This window comes from Ischnura elegans, chromosome 2 (assembly GCF_921293095.1).
Source record: "Ischnura elegans chromosome 2, ioIscEleg1.1, whole genome shotgun sequence".
Lineage (NCBI taxonomy): Eukaryota > Metazoa > Arthropoda > Insecta > Odonata > Coenagrionidae > Ischnura > Ischnura elegans.
In genome coordinates this window covers 108,795,556-108,818,182 of record NC_060247.1, presented here as the reverse complement: position 1 = coordinate 108,818,182, position 22,627 = coordinate 108,795,556, and the positions used below count along the sequence as shown (strand labels likewise).

The following is a 22,627-nucleotide window of genomic DNA, read 5'->3' as shown; positions in this document are numbered from 1 at the left end:
GCGTGTTCTGGCCGAAATTAAGAATCGCTACACAGTACCGAACAAGCCTCCTCTAGTGTGTTTGCAATCACCAACATACAATACGTAACCCAATTGTGCATCACATGGTAATAAAAAAATTTGCAGAGTATGTTTTAAATAATTTTCACTTGACGAAACTGAAGCTCATTGAGAAATCTTAATCACCCAAAACCCTAGGAATCCCAACACATTATTTTCTGCTCGTTGGTTTGGGATTAGCTGTTATACGTGTACTCGGCGCTAGGGGTATGACGCCACCTGAGTTACTTTAACAAGGGTAGGACTAAAATTTTTTTCCTTTTACTCCTATCAAGCAGCACTGAGCGAGAAAATCGCAAAATCTTGGCTTGAGAACAAAGTCTTGACATTTGGATCGTCTACTTTGGATATTATTTTAAGCAATGATGTATGCAATAATAAATTGAAACGCAAACACAAATCGTGGATGTAGTGTGAATTGCCACCAAGCATACATCTACACCTACATAGTCCCTGCGAGCCACCTCTAGCAGCAGCGGATGCAGAAAAGCCTCAAGGGGGGGCGCAAAAGATATCTTGAGTTACGTTTACTTTAATCGTAATAAAAAATAATCATAACACATGAAAAGTTTAAGAAAGTTTTAATTAAAGTGATTATACAAATATACGAGACAATTCCATCTTATGATATAAAAAAAGTTGGTTCTGCAACGTTTGACAATACGGCCGGCCCCGCAAGGGGGTGCGCCCCCCAATGTGTATCCGCCTCTGACCTCTAGGGTGTTTGGCAAGGGGTGATCAATCACCAGCATGCACCAAGCAAGAGGATCTTTCAGTCGTTCAATGCAACACAACACTGAAAAAAATACACCAGTATAAAAATCTTTAAAAAAATAAAATATTGAAAAATTCATCGCGTGAAACCGTTATCGTATGAGAAAATCCAGGTAGTAATATAACATCTGCTGTAATTATAAAATGAGAATAAAATAAATTTCTTTCGATTCGATGCATCAATGTTTAGACAGGGATTTCAGTCGTCACTCTTTATTCGGACCACAAAAGATGGTAATATTTGGGAAATTCGTGAAATCAATACTGCCCTAACGAAGATTACTAATTGAATGTTATCCGTTTTCATTTTTCTGTTTTTCTTTTTTTTTTAAATTGTGCTGATCAGAACATTCCAGGACGCGATTTTTTTTTCAAAAATTTTCCTCAAGCTTAATTCCATCCATACGCACTAACGTAATTTTTAAATAATACATCTACATAATACCCTGCGAGCCACCTCTAGGGTGTTTGGCAGGGGGTGACCAATCACCAGCATGCAGCATGCAATTACACTCCCAGATGCACAACATACTAAAAATAATGCAACCATATGCTGTTAGAAATGATAATAAGATTAAGAAACATGCTTTAAGTTTTACATAAGTTGGTAGGCTACACTACAAAGTCATCTAATCTATTTGTGAGTTCTAACGCTGCCGTTATAATCTTTAATTGGTCGTGGAAAAAAAGAAGTTCGGAATCTTCATAATACCCAGCGAGCCACCTCTAGGGAGTTTGGCAGGGGGTGACCAATCACCAAAATGCAGCATGCAAGAGGACCGCCACATGCACACCGCACGGCCATGGAAACATTACGCATACTATATCATCTGATTTTCCGTAGTACGTTGGGGTCCGTAAGATATGGCGGATATAATACATCGAGAGGAAAGTTGAGCAAGGCAGTGAAAGTTAATTTCTCCCAAAACGGCCTTGGAAAGGGTTGCATGGTACTCGAAGATGTTGGGCGTTTTCCGAGCGATCCCCACCCCAGTGGAAGGAGTGGGACGGAGAAGAAGCAACCCCATCCCCTTTTCCCCCTTTCAGCCCCGCACAGCACAGAACGCCCACCGCTCTCTTTTCCACGAAAAAAATCCTCACCCCCAGAGTGCACCGTCGTCCCGAAAGGCGCCCGCTGCACGACACTCTTGAAAATCTTTTGCGAGTCCCCGTTAGGACCACACCGGCGGGGAGCAAAAGGGAAGGAGGGCGAGAGGAGGAGAGTCGAAATTCTATTTTTGCAGCGAGGGTTTTTCGAGGGCGTCGGCCCCACCCCGTCCTTTCTTTCTTTCTTGCAGACCCCTCATACTCCCTTCCGCCCATGGGCGAGAGAAACCGTTATTGGCAAATAACTGCGGCCGCAACTTTTCTCCCACGAAAGGATGAGGGAGAAAAAGGGTGCAAACGAAAAGGATGGTCACTGCATGCTCATGACAGCACGGTCATGTCAATCGAGATCCCTCACGATCAATAGGTTCCGCTCATTCGTTATGCATTCAAAGACTATACGATTTCATGATTGCAATTGCTACGATTCGCATTAATGAGGTAATCCTCTTAAATGCTGTGTGCTGCTGATTGATCACCACCTGCCAAACACCCTACAGATGGCTCGCAGGGTATTATGTAGATGTACACCTGAACAGTAGAGTAACTAGGATTATACTTGGGGGTGTCCTGGGGTAGCTATCCCCCAAACCAGTCCGGGAAAATTGTTGAAAAATGACATGCCTGGAAATAAATTTTGCATCATTTTGTCACTTAAAATTAACTTTAAGCAGATGCAGTTATTACATCTACATGATACCCTGCGAGCCACCTCTAGGGTGTTTGGCAGGAGGTGATCGATCACCAGCATGCAGCATGCAATCGGACTCCCATGTCAAAACTAGACTATAGTTTTAAATATTTATTTTTCTCTTAGGTTTTGGGGGGGTCTTCAACCGGGTGAGTGTCGCAGATTGATTCAGAAGTTCCTTATGAGTCGGTGATCTAATTTTCGAAATAAACGGGAGTCCTCTATCCGGTTACTTGCATGTTACAGCCTTTTTATACAACCACGCAATGTTGACATCCGTTTTTTATAGACCCACCTCCACCGAACACCCCAAACAATGAAATTGTCTCTAAAAATGAAAATTCTTTATAAAAATAAAAAGTTTATCGATTATTGAGAGTTTATTAAAAACGGTTTTTCGCAGAGAAGTGTTCCTTTCAAAAGAGGTGAACTCAATCCTAAATGAATAAATTAATATACGACAGTAAATTACAGGTTTCATTAAGGGAATCACTTTCTCTCCCATTATATCTGCGGCATTTGAACAAAATACAATCAATCACGATTTTTACTTCCAAAGACAAAATGTAAGGGGAGGTCAGTGTTCCCAGAGATGTGGTATGTATGTGAGTTAACCACAGTAAAACTTGCACAAAAACAATAAACAACTTTTGATGAACTACATGTTTTGTTGATGCAGTGCTTCCAGTAGTCGCTGATGCCTACTAAAATGCTCGTTGTTGGTGTTTATTTTCGAAAACCTCCTGAATTTTGGCCAAATTTTTTACTTCAAGGCTCGGGCGGCAGAGGTTAATATTATACGATGCTACAAACTAAATCGTACCTGAAACGCTGACATGACCTACAACTTATCCGCTAAAGACAAATTTTATCCTGAAAAAGTAATTTTACGGCTAAACGGCACCTGACTCTCACCGAATATCTCCAATGCTCCGTATATTTGTCTTTATAATGATTAATAAAATTAGACATTGCAATATTTACCATGGATCTTATTTTAACGCGACGCGTTTCGTTGTATACTTTGTAACAACGAAACGGGTCGTGTTAAAATAAAATCCAGTGAAAATATTGCAATGTCTTATTTTACTAATACTAAGAACTTCCACCACATCGTGTCTGATATCATATTAGTGCATCTATTCCTAAACATCTCCATTGTTATCTGTAAGCTATCTGAAAAGCACCTCATAAGTATTAACAAAAAGTTTTCGCAGGCATTAAAAAACAATATTATTCATAGATGATAAAAAACATTGCCAGTGATATGCACATTAATTTGGTTCCTAGAAGGTACATTTTATGATAATCGCAAAATTAAGGAAATATAAATGCCTAACACTGCACCTTGGAGGAAAATAACTACCAAAAAAGTTATTTTGAGGTAAATAAGAAAGAATGATTCAGATTGTCTAGTCTTAAGACTTATATGCCTGCGCTACACCCAGGAAACAGCTAGTAGCGTATCAAATAGACGCAGATTCTTAGCAAAAATTATTTGCATTATAAGGATGTGATAAGAAGGAATAGCAAACAGAAATGGCATTTACGAACAAAGAGATATGAATGACGCCAATCGTTTCATTCGAGGTACGAAAACAATAAGTTCTGCGAGGGACACCCCCTCGGAGTACTTTTGGAAAATAGAAATGGAAGGCAAAGATTTATTTGCTCTTCCGAAAGAATGTGAAATATGATCGTAAGGTTCTGATAAAATTCTTAATTTAAACCTCAATTGCAAATGTTTAAAAAGGTAGAAGACGGTACAAAAAAATATGATCATTTTTGTCATTGGCTAAAAAATTGGTGAATGACGAGGAATTTACGTAAATTATTAGCCTATTATCGTATGCATTAAGGTAAGTTTAATCAAAGTACAATTACAATGGATATTTAAGGAATATCTAAGACGTTAAGTTTGGAATTGATGCATTTGGTGATTCCATATCGGTGTATCGAACGATTTTCATAAGAAACCTGGAGTAGGTACAGGAAATTTTTTTACATCTACATCTACATAATACCCTGCGAGCCACCTCTAGGGTGTTTGGCAGGGGGTGATCAATCACCAGCATGCATCATGCATTTGGACTCCCACATGCACACCACACCGTCCAAAAAACGTCCCATATACTAACAAGCTATACTACTATATGCTGTTAGAAATAATAATTGAATTAAGAAACATGCATTAATTTTTTCATAGGTTAGTAGGCTACACTACAAGTCATGCAATCTATTTACGAGGTCTATTACTGCCGTTATAATCTCTTATTGATCGTGGAAAAAATGACATTCGGAATCTGTCTGTTCTACAATCCATCTCTCTAATTTTATTTATATGATCTGATCTTCCGTAGTATGTTGGTGTCCGTAAGATATGGTTAACTTCGTCAGAAAAGGCACTGCTCTTGAATTTATCTAAAAGGTTTAGTCTATTTTTCAATCTACGGTCCGACAGAGATTCCCATCCGAGTTTATCTAAGAGGTCTGTTACACTAACAAGACTATCGTAACGACCCTTCACATACCTGGCAGCTCTTCTTTGCACGCGTTCTAACTCTGTTATTAAGCCTTTTTCATGAGGGTCCCAAACACTGGCAGCGTATTCCAAATGTGGTCTAACGAGGGAAAAGTAGCTAATTTCTCTCACTTTGTCGTCGCACTTTCCTAATATTCTTTAAACAAAACCCATTTTACGATTAGCTTGACCGGTTATTTCTCGAATATGTTCATTCCACGATAGATCATTATTGAGTCTAACTCCTAGATATTTCATGGATTCAACAGTCTCTAATTCTTCTTTCTCTAGTTCTTTTAATTAGTTACACGATTCTGCGATGGATTTTTACCAGCTGCCATGTTGAAAGTGAATGTGTAGGTACTCAAAATCACCAGCTGATTGATCTACATCAATGTGATTGCTGGCGGCCACCTCTAGGGTGTAGGTACGGTAGGTGGGAAAAAATTACGAGGTACCTTAGAGATTTGAACTCGGATCGCTGGATTCGAAGTTCAGAGTACTAACCATAACATCATGGGGCCATTCAAATACATTAGACTTGATATCTTGATACGTTATAATGGCGGCCTTATGTTACAAGGATGGAGCAACATCCATCTCTATGGATCATCAAGGTGCGCAAGTACAGGTCAGTAACCGGTGCAAAAAGTTACAAGGCAAAAAAGCAACCTGAAAAACCACCAGCCACAAAAAATCTTAGCCATGTGGTTTCGCAGAGTGTCGTGAGAATGCAACGTGAAGGAAAATATTGCGGTAAATAGACATGAGCAAGAATGTTGAAATTATGTAATGAACACTAGTAATTTTCCACTATCATATATATAAAACAATCTGTATCTATACTACCACCCTGGTAAATTAAAAGTATTTATTTCGATATGGAAAAATGCTCTACATCACGATTGAATCTTCAAATTTTATACGAGCAGGAATGCCTTAATATTTCATTTCAACTAATATTTTGATGCATGAATTGACTATATTTGCAATATATTCATAAAACCTTACTTTCCGATTCTTCTATGAGTAGTTCCATGGTACCTTCATAAGTTCATACCTTACTAATGGAAAATTGCTTGCTTCATCTTTAACTTGGAATTTTTTTGACACTTAAAAATTATTATCGAAATAAGATGGGCCATTTCTTTCAAATTTTGAGCCTCACCCAGAGAGTCCTGTCACTGTCGCTCCCTTCTCCAACAGATGCTATCAAGATTTCTAGGAAAGTGTAAACTCGTCCCGCACTAGCTGAGTCAGCATTGGCCATTACGACGCACCGGCCACATTGCCGCCATTTTGTCGGCAGCGAATCGAGGAGAACCATGGAGACGGAGGGGAGGGTGTGAGAGTAATAGTGGGGAGGAAGGTGCATTGCCGAGGGAGGGTGGGGCTGGAAGCTGCAGGGCGATTGATGCTTGGCGGAGAGGGAGGTCTTCCGTCGCGGCATTAGGGGGGAGTTGACTGATGGGATGGGCTGGTCAGCAAAAGGGGTTGCGTTGGGGTGAGTGAAACAGTTTTCTGCCACGTGCCCGAGGGGGGTAGGAGAGAAGGGGAGAAGGGGATGAAATGCACCCTTAACCCCAAAACATGAGGAAAAGGGTTGAATCGTGGAAGGAGAGAGCAGAAAGTGACTCGGAAAATTAAGAGATATTTCACTGCCACAAAACTGAAGTCAGAATGCATAGAATTCAATTTGAATAAGAAATTTATCTTGATGGACGTTCTACAAATAGCAACATGGTGACCACGATATGCAGGATTTTATATTATATTACTGTACGAATTCAATGCCGAGCGGAAATAAATTGCAGCAATTACATTAAGGATTATGGCCAAACAGAGCCCACCTTTTTCTTCTTGGAGGTGACTACTATAACATTTCTCATGCCTTTCCCTCTCGATGTAATCATATGGGTCTCGCAGTTAGTAAAGCATAAATTTTACTCATTAGTGCCCCTTCCCTAACAAAAGGGATTCGATTTGAGCCATTCAATGCTCCTTACAGCTTTCAAGAAAACGACTTATCTACAGCCAATGAAACCAATCCAAGCCACACATCTCAGGTACATTTGTATGTAGGAGAAATTATGCGAAAACAAGATATGAGAACGCGAGAAATGATCATGTACTACACATCGCACGCATTAATTCACGCGAGTTGATTTCGGATAATTCAACTGCAATTATATAATCTTTAAACGAATCTATGAAACACCACCACTCCATAAAAAAGTAGGTATTTTACACAAACCATAGAAAAAAAACTTTAGCCATTGGCGCAAGATCCAAGTTTTTCTCGACGTAATTTTTTGAGCATACATTTATTTACTATAGCCGCTCAAATACCTGAGGCGATAAACCGAAAATACACTGAAAAACATCGTTAAAATTACTACGCTGATCCCGGTTGAAACATTCCTATGGGTACTCTTGGTAATCATGGCTAAAAGTACCTTAATGTTACCTCGTGTTTCCTGCTTAATTTTTTCAGAGAACGACCAAAGGGGCCAGTCAAGTACCACGTATAGCCAGTGTCTTATGAAAAATATTTCCGTAAATGTATTCACCAAAAAATTAATTACCGGAAAGCGTATTATATCTAACCAGATTTATTTCTACTACACGGTGTAGTAAATTTGACCATAAATCTTGTTGGTTCATATTTAACCACAAAGTGCAGTAAGATTTAACCAAAATCCTAGTTATTCTAACTAGATATATACGCCAAGGATAAAATTCGCCGCGAAATAATTATTTCTCTCCTCATCTCCCCATTGCCTGTCAGGTATGCTACCATTTACACCAAAAAACCATCTTATTCTAAGGCGAATCTCTGACTGGATTTACCGAAAAAGATGTTGACGTTTCGAGCTCACACTGTGGCACAGAAAATGGAGGTCGTGCTCCACCACTGTTGGAAAATAAACCCCGTTTAGTCGCTATTCCGCGACGGATGCATTTTGAAAGCGCTGCATTGAACAAGTAACTTCGTACGCAGTCCCGCGTAAGAGTGCTTAGATATATATGCGTAGGAGGAAATTCGCCATGAGAAAATCATTTTGCTAGGCCGGGATTCGAACCCGGATCCCCGGATTGACGGTCAGGTACGCCACCAGTTACACTACCTAACCATGTTCTTCTTGGGTGAATACAAATTTGCTCCGGTGTTACCAAAGTTAATTGTTCAATTCATTGATTTGACTCAAACTTTGAAACTTAGTGCATAAACCACGTCGTGGGTTCCACGTCAGAGGAAGGCATAGTACCCACTCTTTTGGCAGGCAGACCTAACGAAGCATTTATATCTCGCAGCACGGTGTCCGAACCCCAACATTGAGGATGAAATCTGGATGCAGTCAGGGGGTGGAGACGGCGTGTTGTGTGGGTGGTTGGTCCATTTAAAGAGTGGTCGCGGGGGTGGGCAGTCCGTGAGGGTGGTGAGCCACACAAATGCGGAAAAGGTCGTTGCGGAAGAGGAAGCTGTGATGGACGAAGGGCTGAGCCGCCTGCTGCGATGTGTATGGGGGGGGGGGGGGGAAGCAAAAGAGGAAAACATCGCCCGGGATGCAGGATGATGACGCGGAAGGGTTGCCAATGTGTGGTGAGGGTTGGTAATGGGGAAGTATGGGGTGCTGCCTTTATTTGTGCGTGAGAAGAAAGAGGACTGGTGACGGAGCTGTGGCGGTGCGTGCAAACAACCAAAAAGACGCTTAGTACAGGGTGAACATTCACCAACAAAGACCACCCATTTAACTCCATGAAAAACTATTTGGAAACGAAGTCATGAACGTCCTGATAACTTAAGAGACTAAGCGGGTTTAATCAAGATTGCAAGTTGATTGCAATATTTTTTCAGTCTTGATTTTCTACTTAAGGTACGTTCGCAATTATGAGAAATAATACAGGGAATTGATGTTAGAAAATTTGATTTGAACGGCTGAGAACAAATTACTAAGTGCAAAAAATGAACCTGAAACACAGAAGATAAAAAAACAGAGAAAAAACTTACTTCTACAACCTTGAAACTTAAACCATTCCATAAATCTTACCTATGCATCCAAAAATTAAGGAATACATACAGAAAGAATAAGAATCATTATTCAAGGTTAATATTCTTTCGAATGCCAAATACACAATTAATATGCCAGAATGGATTTTTAAAATTTAGTAGCACAGAATTAGGCAAAATACCGATAATTGTGTATTGTATTATCCATGATTGATCGATGAAAACATGTCATCTGGTGTTTCATGCAAAATTAAAAAAAAATATTCTCCATTTTTTCCAATCAATGTGCGACATAAACCGCAATGTGTAATACATCATCTGCTTATGCGAGACATATAATTTTCTCCAAAGGTTATCTTGTATTTTTCCCTCTGCTTATGAAAAGGATCCCAACCTAACTCATCCAACTGCTCCGTAAACTAGTGGTCTAGACTCAAGGTGGAAAATAGGAGCAGGCGCACGCGCTCTTCCTAGCTATGGGATGAGGAAGGAAGAAGAGAAAAGGGGTGATTGTTTGAGGAAAAAATGCCATCTTTTGTTTTGGTGCACGAATATCTTCAGCAATTTTCACAATTTTTCTCATCAAAGAGCGGCGCAAACAGTGATGCGTAATACATCATCTGTAAATGCGAGGCATAGAAGTTTAGTTTGTATTTTTCCCTCAGCTCAGGGAGAGGTGGCCAGCCTAACTCATCAAACAGCTTGAAAAATCCGCTCTGTGAACTTGGAGCTGTGCTAGACTCAAGGTGGAAAGCAGGAGCACGCGCTCTTCCTGGCCATGGGATGAGGAAGGAAGAAGATAAAAGGGTTGATTTCTAGATGCGGAAGACATTCCGCACACACACGAGCCACAGGGGGGTGCGAAGGAGGGGGAGTTTAGGGGTACAAGGAGAGAAAGGGGGCAGCAGAGCAGCATCTGCTCCGCGCGAGGGTGGGGGGATTCGCTTTCACGAAAAAGGGTTTCTAGGGTGTGTGTGTGTCGAAAGGGGTGGAGTGCCTGGCTGTTTTCCCGGAGATCTGAGCGGGCGCGCGTGTGTGGGGACGGGAGGTGGGGAGGGGTATTTGCGATATTTCCACCGCACCCTTTCGCAAGCCACTCCCTTCTTCCCCCTCCGCAAAAATCTGCCATTGTTGAGGACCGGTCGCCGCCGCCGCCACCCGCCCCTTCCTCCAAACCCACTCATCCACTTGTCTTCCATCCATCCCCTCTACTCCCCCACATTTTTACCCCTCCTCATCCCCCCTACGATTACCAGATGCTCTCAGCAAAATATATGGCTCGAAATTTCTAAAACAAAGGGAATTTGACGGAATTAAATTGAATGTCGGATAAAATGTCGCACTATGTACCGTAGCATTATGGTAATCGTGATCACGAGAATGGAAATAAAAGAAATATGCTGCAAATCAGATAAATGTAACCTGTAATTCTTTTTTTTTTGTTGTTGAGGCTTTCGCAGCACTGGATTACTCTTCTCTCCATAGTTTCATAGGCCGCGAAAACGTTCTCAGAAATCAACTTCGACGCATGTAACTCGGACACTATGGAGAGAAATGCCATTCTTTACTAGTATTATTAAGGATAGCAACGGTGTAACTCGATTATAAGAATTTATGGCGTCACTCGCTAGCTCGACTCATTGTATGTTTTAATTTTTTTCATTGTTCTTATCTTGCATGGCTTTACTGTAGGAATTGCAAACCATTGGCGAGTTTTGCAATTTCAAGAATGTGCACGTATTTTTTGTTATAATTGTGTGTTTTATTTCTATGACCGTAAGTTGTGCATTGACGGTCCTCTAGCATGCTGCAGGTTGATTATTGGTCACCCCCTGCCAAACACCCCAGTGGCGGATACAGATGGGGGGCGCAGGGGGCGCGCGCCCCCCCCTTGCGGGTCCGCTTGTATTACCGAACATTGCAAAACCACAATTGTAACTTTTTTATATCATAAGATGGCATTGTCTTTTACATGTTTATAATCACTTTAAATAAAATTTTCATATACTTTGCCTGTGACTTGATCATCTTTTATTACGATAAAAGTAAAGACAACTCAAGATATGTTGCGCCCCCCCCTTGAGTTTTTTCTGTATCCGCCACTGAAACACCCTAGAGGTGGCTCGCAGGGTACTATATGTATGTAGACTATAAATGATAAACAAAATTAGGGTCCCATATTTCTAATTGTTTTTGACACATAAGGAGAATTGTGGTCGATGTAGAGAGAAAGACAAAATGGAAGTAAATGTCTACAAGAAATTATTTTTCAGTTACCAAGAGTGAATTTGCATGAGGTTTTAGTGAAAGCTGTCTTTTTCAAGCGACTTCACGGGTAAACTGCGTAACTTTCGTGATTTCTACGAGACTCTTGGGGAAACTTAGAGATGCTAGTTAACAGAAAACAGTAAGTACTTTTTACAGCATCTGGAAACCGGTACGTTTGAGCGGTTTCCAGATGCTCTCAGCAGAATTTAACACAAAATATTTCTATGCGTAGGACACTCTACAACGTTGCAAAGCATGTAGTGAAAACCGAAACAAATGGATGGATGTTTGTGCACGTTTGATTGTTAAATATTTTCAAAAACCCCGATGTAAAGGTCGAAGAGTGCTGTTTTCGGAGGTGTGTCAATAAATAATTAAACAAAAAATTAAACAAATAAATAAATATCAATAATGGTCTATTTATTTTTATTGACCTAGGCTGATTATTCATCGGCAAAGTTTGTGCAAATTGCCTTCTACTAGCATATTCCCACGGAAACTAAAGAAATCTCATGATTTGTGCTGGGAATCATTTTGTTAGAAAACAGAGTTCAATGACTACCTACTACCGTAACAATTTCCACAAAAGAGAGCAAAACTTTGTCGGCATTAATCCAGCTGCAAAGTAAACAGCTAAATGTACAATAAGCAAAATCACTACAATATTCCTATTTTTTACGAGCAAAAAAAATTACATCGATAAAAGAAAATTAAATACCCCATATCTTTTCGAGAGCAGTCAAACATCGCTTCCGCACTACCTTGCCTGACGTTTTCAATTAAGGAAACACGCACAATATTTGAATAATATTTATGTGAAAGAGATCATTCGCATGATAGCACCGTTTTAAAATTTACTTTTTGGTAAACTTTAATAGGGGAGGAAGTTTTACTGAACCACATAAATAACAACTAGAACACGTGAAAACCTTGCATTTAGCTAATGACCGACGTGTGCTGAATGCCTTTGAACAGCTCGAAATGTTAAAATGTTACCTTGACGCAGATGTTAACCTTCTAAACGAATGACTGTTGCCCTCCCATTTCCCTATCCTTTCAGCATTGGTGGACCAGGCTTCCCCCCTCCCTAACTGACCCGCTCCCTTCCTCTTTGCCTTCCAACTCCCCCTCCCACTTATAATTTTGGCATTTAAGGATTTGCGATATATGCAGTGGTAACCACCTGATGATGATGCTAAGACGTTGAAACCCGGGTCGTGTTCTAGTTTTTATTTATGTTGTTTAGTAAAGGTATCCTCACCTAATACAGTTAGTGGAGTGCTACAAAGTATCAAAAGATTGGGTTTTATTCTTACTTTTTGGTCTCGCGGTCAATCGAGGCCTTAAAATTTTATACAATCACGGATATGAAATAATAAAACTAAACGTCCACATTATTTGCGATAGTAAAGCACTTGGATTATTTTCCAGATATTCCTACCGGACTCCGAGAAAAAGTATAAACCGTTTAGTTCATGTCCGGTATTTTCCTGACGCCTGGCAGCCCTAATCTTCCCTAACCCTTCCCATTCTTGAATGGGAGTGAGTCCCCCTCCCCACTGCTCTGAATACACGGGACGCCAGTTCCAATGTGAGGACGAGAGAAGAAAGTCCTCATTCTCTCTGCGGCGAAATGTTTTCCCTCTGGCTCCCCGTGCACCAAAGATGCTTAAGGTGGCCTTTTGTTCGGCGGATGAAGCCTTCTTCCCCTATGGAGAACGGAGACTGGCTTTTTTTTTGAAACGCCACCATCCCGCTAAGAAGAATGTATCTGTCCCAACGCTTCGTCAAAATCTCAGTGAGGATGGAGAAAATAACATGCGTGCACCTGGCACACGTTTGGCGCACCAGAAAAGCCTGCCGCTGTCGACAAAATACTTGATTACCAATCTGTCTTTCACAGTTCTCTATTTTATGTTCTCCAGGGTAAAAGAGGTAATGCCACATTGCTGGAGTAAAATTTTAAAAATTATCATATTAGAACTACTCGGATGGGAAACGCTGTCAGACCGTAGATTGAAAAATAGACTAAACTTCTTATGTAAATTCAAGAGCAATTTATTTTACGACGAAATTAAACCTTCAAAGAGCGAACTAACTTACCAACTGATTTTTATATATTTTCATATCCTATTTCTTTTACAACTAATTAGACAGAAGGTTTGGATGGAGTTAGTGCTTAGCGGTGAGGGGATGTTGAAAATGGTGTTGGAGGGTAGAATGTTGGGGAAACGAGGGAGGGGAAGGAAAAGAATAGGATTTTTAGATAGATTGAAAGAGAGTAGGCCTTACAGTGAATTAAAGAAGGCAGTGCCTGAAGGAAAGGGAGGCTCCCAGATCACCTCTTTAGTACTCCATGGAAACCTACCTTAATCGGTAGAAGACTATAATAATAATAAAAAAGAGATATTATGAATGAAAACCCGAATAATTTTTTTTGAAATTTCGCCGGCCTAGGTGACGGTGGGGTAAAGTCCTTGCCTGTCAAACCGTAGGTCGTGGATTCGAATCCCACCTGGGGAAGTGGTCCCTATCCAGGGCATGGATGTTTGTGTTGTGATATGTTAATTCCTCCGTTATAAAGTCCTCTATGTGCTGTTTACGGGGAAGTTGGAAATAAAAATAAAATAAATGCGTTTTCAGGCATATTCCCAAATGGAAGCACGACACAAGAGTTTGCTCTGTTTGAAAAATAAATATACACTTGACCAAGAAGTAAGTTTAACAAAATAAGTTTTGAATAAATGAGCATTTTTTACCGGAGAGCAAGTGTAGGGAAAATATCGATTAAACCCCGTACTCACTACAGAGGTGATGAAAATAACCAATTTTGAAAGGGTATAATTAACGACCATTGAATACAGAAGTCATGCAATTCACATTAAAAACACATCCATACTTAATTCACATAACAAAAGCTATAAAAGTAATAATAGACACGAAGTATAATTTTCATGAATTTTGTAAATTCTGTTCCCAAATGGGAACATTGGACTGAACGGTTAACCATATTTAATGAACGCCATACAGTACAATAAATTAGATAATCAAAACGAAATTAGAAGAATTCACTGTCGCGCAGATAGATTTATGATTTATTTTTTCCGCGATCGATAATAGACTGCAACGGCAGTGTTAGGGCCTAGAAATAGGTTTGTTGATTGGTAGTGTAGCTTAATGTCTTAAGTTTTCCTTCATACATATTTCTGAAATTTCCTAGCATTTCAAACAGCATGTTTTGCATGTCCTAGCTTCATAAGCAGATTGCCTTCATTATAAGGATATGGAAACTTATGTGTCATACATGCATGGGGTGAGCATGTGGGGATCATGTTGCATGCTGTTGGTTGATCGTATAATGCATAACAGCCTAAATGTGGCTCGAATGCAATTATGTAGATAAGATTATTTTCCCCAGACATTAAACAATCACTAAATTCTGAAAGTCTTTTTTCATCGCGGATTAATCCTTTATATATATTTTAGGGGGAAATATTTGCACATAAAGTCAGGATATTTCGAAAGACCCTAAAGACAGTAAGTAGGATAATGGACGCAATATCAGGGACATAGATTCGAGAACGGAGGTGCTCAAAAGTTCATATTTCCTGAAAGCAATAAAAGACCGCATAAAAAGTACCACGGCGTAAAAAATGGCCTGTTAAGTCTCTAAAGTAATTGCTATTGCTTAATATTTTCGATTTATACACCCAGTAGTATTGATATGTACGCTTTTTTGCACGGTCTACGTTTGTGACGATGGTTGATCTGTCTCCGCAGGTATGGATAATCTTATCCGTAATCTTGGGCAGCATATGAAAAAGAAAGGCAATATACCAATATGTTGAGTCATGTCTCTCCAGTAAACGGAGAGAAAAGGACATGTCATATTCCATATACCAGGGTGCTACTTTTTTGAAGTAAGAATGCATGTTGATGCGTTTTAAGATACCGTCCCCATGTATTATATCATGAATACGTGCAATTTAGAAAACAAAAAGTAATACAGCAATGGAGGGTATACATTTTAGTGAATCGTATACTAAGAATGAGTAATGCATTTAATCATTAGCATAACGTTACGCTCTAGTTAAGTGATGGTATTACAGCTCACCCTCTCGTAGCAAATGAGTAAATATGGAATGCATACAGTAGATAAATCTACGTGATATCATGGTAGCTACCTCAAGGATGATTTGTGGTAGGAGACTAACTACCAAAATGAGGCATACCCCGGATACACATTTTATGGCAATCGAAAAAAATAGAAAAAGTTGGTTGAACGCTTATTGGTGTTTACAGGTACTGTGAATGCCCACCATTCACTCACCTTTCCATGTGACATATAATAATATAGCACAAGTACACAAACATAGAAAGCGAAAATTGACTAACTTTTTAAAAGTATTCTGACGATTAAGGTAGGTTTCCATAGAGTCCTTAAGAAGCATTCTTGCAGTCTCGCCCTTCTTGATGAGATTCTCTATTCAATTCACAATAAGGCCTACTCCCTTTCATTCTATCTAAAAATGTTATTCTCTTCCTTCCTTACCCTCGTTCACGAAACATTCTTCTCCCTACCACTGTTTTCAACATCCCCTCCCAGCTCAGTACTCGCTCCATCCATACCTTCTTTCTCCTCCGTACTTCGTATCTCACCCAGAAGCTGCCTATGTTAGAGAATGAAATGGTTTTATCTATTCCAGGTTTGTATAAGGAAAAGGGCTCATCGCTAAGAAATGCATGCCAAAATAAGTCCAAAAAATAATATTGAAAAAGAAATAATGCGGCACAAAATAAACGAAATTAAGGCAATTTATAAATAAATGCAAGCAGTTCTTCTATCGGGAGCAGCGATTAATTCTTGGATGTGCTCCACAGTTTATCGCAGCAAAGAAATTTCTGGAATTATTTTTTTTTTCATTTGCAAAAACGATGGGACACATTATCACAAAGGCCTTGAAGAGTGCAGCACTATCTTGGGATGCAATTCTGATAATTATATTTATTACCAGTGTAGCTATCATGACATAACGGAGGAAAAATCACCAGAAAATCATTGAAACCCACTTATCTCGAAATACCTCGCATCCAATCGAAGGCAGATAGCGTAGAATTTTACGCACGCCATAAATTATTTTAGAGAAAGAACTCGGCACACGTATCCGCATTGAATAATCCCGCGGCACAGAATGATAACATCTGAATTTTATAGTTTTCATGCCTTTCAGATTAATTTTACATTGGTTTTACAAGGAAGCGTGAAGCAATGGGACTCGTATTCATTCCGTACCACAGATTAAATGGGTGGCCGGAGGGGCTTGAATCGTTCGAGAATAATTCCAGTTCGTAATTACGGAGTATTTAAATCAGTAATAAAGTTATTCGAGCGTTCATCTATTCCGTGCTTTTAACGGTCACCAACGGCCCTAGCACACGCTCTCTGCTCAATATATAGACACTAAACTCAATAACAATGTAGTGATGATAATTATTCCCCATATAAAGCTAAAAAATTACGTATCAGTCCATCTTTACAGTAGGACGGACCTTAAGCATTGTGCCCCATTTTAACAAAGGGAAAACATGCATTTTTGGAATTATTTCTCAGCTCAATTAACGCATATGCGATTGCGACTAGGAAGATTTTGGATACTAACCTATTAATAGTCTTAAATTTTTCTATGCCAGAAGTGGCAATATGTCGAGTGTATCTGATAAATGTAAATATAATTTAAGCAATGAGTCAAAATTTGTAAGAAATAGACCAAGATTAAATTAGTATAAATATTGCTTCCTCTACATTCGGCCAAATATATTTAATTTACAATCTACACCTCGCTGAAATTAAAAAAATTAAATTCTCAAAAAATGTTAACACTTGCCAAAGACTGGCTTCTTTCTCAAGAAAAAAATTGAACATTAATCTTTATGGTATTTTTAATATATTGTATCAATACTTATGGAACATTTCCCGCGTTTATTTTTTACGGCATTACGTTTTGTAATTTTCCGTTGGCTGAATTCTGATCTTATGACCTTGGAGACCACCCCCCAAGCTCCCTCTCCTTTGCTGTTACCAGTTTGTGCAGCCAAAACTTTTTGTGATTAAATAAATTATTATCATTATAAGGCAGGTTAATTTGATTGCTCAAGTACCCCAAAATGCTCAGTCCTCACACTCAAATTTTACGCATTCTCCCAATTAGAGACTGTTGAATCCGTGAAATATCTAGGGGTTAGACTCAATAATGTTCTATCGTGGAATAAACATATTCGAGAAATAACCGGTCAAGCTAATCGTAAAATGAGTTTTGTTAAAAGAATATTAGGAAAGTGCGACGACAAAGTGAGAGAAATTAGCTACTTTTCCCTCATTAGGCCACATCTGGAATACGCCGCCAGTGTTTGGGACCCTCATGAAAAAGGCTTAATAACAGAGTTAGAACGCGTGCAAAGAAGAGCTGCCAGGTATGTGAAAGGTCGTTACGATAGTCTTGTTAGTGTAACTGACTTCTTAGATAAACTCGGATGGGAATCTCTGTCGGACCGTAGATTGAAAAATAGACTAAACCTTTCAGATAAATTCAAGAGCAGTGTCTTTTCTGACGAAGTTAACCATATCTTACGGACGCCAGCATACTGCGGAAGATCAGATCATATAAATAAAATTAGAGAGATAGATTGCAGAACAGACAGATTCCGAATGTCATTTTTTCCGCGATCAATATGAGATAATAACGGCAGCAATAGAACTCGTAAATAGATTGTGTGACTTGTAGTGTAGCCTACTAACCTATGTAAAAATTAATTCATGTTTCTTAGTTTTATTATTATTTCTAAAAGCATATAGAAGTATAGCTTGTTAGTATACGTGACGTTTTTTGGACGGTGTGGTGTGCATGTGGGAGTCCAAATGCATGCTGCATGCTGGTGATTGATCACCCCCTGCCAAACACGCTAGAGGTGGCTCGCAGGGTATTATGTAGATGTAGATGTAGATTTAAAATATATCGCAGTCGGCCAATTGGGAGGTCTCTGACTACTTTTTTCGCTTGCAATGATGGCCGGCATCGACCAAAAGCCGAGTACAACACTAAAATCCAAATCATCGTTAACGTCAATGGGAAATGTAAACAGTTTACAAAGTCAATGCTTACAAATATATCTTTCCCTGCGCGTTAAAAATTTAATGGGAATGAAATGAGTTCAACAGATTCAGGCTCCAATTGGTGGAAGTTAGACACATTTAAATAAATAAAAGATCGTAGCACTTTTCCACAAAATGTTTTACTGCGTACACGCGTTTCGGCTCACTGAGCCATCACCTGGTACAAGAATCTGGTCTTGTACCAGAAGATGGCCCAGTGAGCCGAAACGCGGGAATCAAATCGTCGATCGAAATAAATAAAGAACGTGAAAAACGCTATCGTAGTAACCAGCCGATTAGACCCATCAATCATGTACATAATACCCTGCGAGCCACCTCTTGTGTGTTTGGCAGGGGGTGATCAATCACCAGCATGCAGCATGCAATTGGACTCCCAAAAATATTCCGGTACCGGGAATCGAACCCGGGCCTCCCGGGTATCCTAACCACTAGACAATACCGGAAGATCTTATCGATAATCCCATCAAGCGATCTCGGATGATGTCAATTCTATCATGTTATATCTTGTAACCGTCACCAGAAGCCAATGTGCGCTCTTGCATGTATTTACTCTAAGCATCAGCCTAGCCAGAGTGCAGGATACATCGATCATCATCGTTTTGAGCAAGGTGTATAAAGCATGTACAGATCCAAAAATCGCTGGACCTCCAGGCGTCGTAGCACGGAAAATGTCTCATGCTGCAGCTATTTGTTTTGAATAGGCAGGTAGGTACATTTGCTGCCTTGAATCAATAGTGGAGAGATAAACGACATTGTTGACTTGGAAACGATGAGAATCCGCCGCGGGCGCTTTTGAAGCGCTGCTTTGTAGGTGTGAATTCCTCCACTCCAGAGACGATAAGGAGAGGCACAAACGTTGAATGAGGTGAGGAGACGCACTCGAGAAAAGTGTCGCCCCCGGTGCGGACGTGGCAAATAACAGAAGCAAATTAAAGCGATATCCGCCACAGAAACTTCGGGATTTAGAGCCTCCCGTCTTCGCTGCTGAGGAGTGACATTTCATTCAGGAAGAGTTCGAAGATTATTCATCCATAACCTTTTCCTCACTGCGCTGTTTTGTTTTTCACCTGAACAGTAGGGCCTTCGACCCATGGCCGACAGTTGGGAAAGAATTGGAAACTATGACGCATTGATACGCAGAAGTCAAGAAATGTGTTATGGAATGAACGCAGGAAAATTTTTATTGTTAAGTAATACCACAGGTTGACGCTCAGCCAAAGAGAGAGCAGCAATAACAATGGATACATACATCTGCATAACACCATGCGAGCCACCTCTAGGGCTATGTATGATCTTAGGTTTTCCCGGCGTATCAGTTGCAGAAATGTTTCTCGGGTTTTCCACCGGTTAATGTCGTCCATGTCTCCCGACGTTTCGATCCACGACTTGCTGATCATCCTCAGGGGATCTTCCGAATGCCGTTCTTCAAAATTTTTTCTTTTTTTCTTCTTTTTTTTCTTTTTTTCATGCCGTTCTTCAAAATTTTCAAAAAAATTTTGAAGAACGGCATTCGGAAGATCCCCTGAGGATGATCAGCAAGTCGCGGATCGAAACGTCGGGAGACATGGACGACATCAACCGGTGGAAAACCCGAGAAACATTTCTGCAACCTCTAGGGCGTTTGGCAGGGGGAAATATGATAGTGACTTTCTGTCTTCCAAAGGACCTGTAATAGTGAACCTATCTATGGAACATATCCGGTGATTTTTCCGGGTATTCTTCCGCGTTTATCCATTTTGTAGGACAATATTTCGCCAACGTTCCAGTTGGCTTCCTCAGGTCCACTGAAGACTTCAGTGGTCCCTTCAGCGGACCCGAGGAAGCCAACTGGAACGTTGGCGAAATATTGTCCTACAAAATAGATAAACGCGGAAGAATACCCGGAAAATCACCAGATATCATCATAATCTCCGCGGAAGCCTACTTGGTATCTATAGAACAAGTATCTACATCTACATATTACCATACAGGCCGCATACAGAGGTGTTAGGCAGAGGGTAAACCATTACCACATTCACCAAAGGATCAAAATTTACTACCACGAACGTGCACTACGCAGCATGTACGCTACATATGACACATAAGCTATGGGATTAATCTATATTCTATACTTACGAAAGAAATCAGCCTATGAGGCTAGAAAATACAAAAATTAGACAAAAAAGTTATTACGAAGGCTTCCACAGCGAGTAGTAGATTATGTTATGGTTTCTGGGGTTTCACCGCGTTGTTTGATATCTGAGGACGACATTTTCGCCGGAAAATACCGCCAGTATTTTTAGGTCAGATGTGCCCTCCCTGTACATTTTAGAGCCAATGCAACCACTCCAGATGCGGTTCGGATTCATTCCACCAGTTAAGTTTCAGCATGAAAGAAAGCCTATTTTATTACGAAGAAATGGTAAGGTTCGAACTGAACTTCTAAACTGAAGGCGATGTCTGAGTTTCCGGTAAAATTGTCACCCTCAAGCATCAAACAACGTATCTGACCTTGTTTCCGGGGGAAACCTGGAAACAAAGACAGATTTGCACAGCCGGTTTCGCCAAATTATGACATCTTCAGGTGCACTGTTAGGCATATGTTAAATATTTTCAGACTCTTGCACCATTAACATATCTAGGATGGTGGAGGTTGGTTTTAATTTGGAGTAGGATGGGAAGGAAACCAAAGGTTATCACGCAGGGAGTAGGGTGGATTAGGCATAAAAGATAATGTTGATTCACTGGGGCACAATCCACGAATTAAATGGGAATGCGTGATACATTAGAATAAACATGGATACAGTATATTTGATGATTTCATAACTTGGAAAAAATCTTTGAAAACTTACAATTTAATGTCCTGTGGAAGACACAATTTATAAGAGATTGCAAATTTTTTTCTGGAATTTACACCGGGTAGTGTTTCTTAATGAGAATTTCACAGCTAATAAAATGTAACAATGTATTATGGCTATTTTATCTATTTAGTGATTTATTTCCTTAAATATCACTGAAATAAAAAAACTCTAAAATAACCTTTTTGAATAACTATTTAAAAAAAAAAACATCAGGTTTTCCTGTATATACTCTCACATTTTTATTTTACTTATTTTTTTATACATTTTTTTAAGAATAAGTATGTAGTAAATAAATCAATTGATGAAAATGCAGAATTTTATAATTGTAAAAAAACTCTTGTTTCGAGTAATCTGAGTCTTGTTTTTTTCACCTTTCATCTACGCTTCACAATGGATGCGAGCGTTGTGGGGGCTCACTTATCTCAGGGTAATCGGCGACTGCCAACCAGCCGATCTGACCAGACGGCCCCTGAGTTTACGGATTAAGTATTTCTGCACCGGATCCCATATGTTCGCTACACATTCTAGAAGTGGTCGTAAGAGGTCTTCCCGTTGCTCCATTGAAATTTAACATTAATGTAATTACCACTGGCAACATAGGATATTCCTTACTGACCTTCACTATCCACCTTCAAATTAGATTAAGCTGCTGCTAAAAATAATTTCTGATGCCAACAGCTTAAAAAATGTTCCCATGCCGGGAATCGAACCCGGGCCTTCTGGGTGAAAGCCAGATATCCTAGCCACTAGACCACATGGGACTCGTGCACTCCATTGCGGGACGTATGAAACACACAGTGAGGTCAAATCGAGCATCCTCAAAGATAAGTTAGTTTTTTCTGTGGTTTAATAATTATATATGTGTGATGCGTATTGCGCATCTAAGGATTAGCTACGGATGTTGCAGAGATGTCGAGTCCGCAAATGAATATATAATCATAATTACTTCCATGGATATAAAGATTACCGCTGGATAAAGAGTATAACATGATACAGAAGACTGATAACTTGAGATACCAAAACCTGAGAATGACGAAAAACATAACCCATCCATATCTCCTTTACAGAAACGATTATCTGCGCTCAAATGCGTCATGAACTGAAATGGATCACCCCATTGAAGTCGATAAGGAGCTTTGGGATAAGATACCCCCGCTAAGTGCATCTGCCGAAACTGCATTGT

General features: G+C 39.8%; 1 non-coding gene across 1 annotated transcript; it reads right to left on the bottom strand.

Moving 5' to 3' along the window:
* Positions 1 to 22,133: 22,133 nt before the first annotated feature.
* Trnae-uuc lies at positions 22,134 to 22,205 on the bottom strand. The gene has a single exon. It is a non-coding gene; the product is annotated as a tRNA-Glu (tRNA).
* Between the last annotated feature and the right edge of the window lie 422 nt (positions 22,206 to 22,627).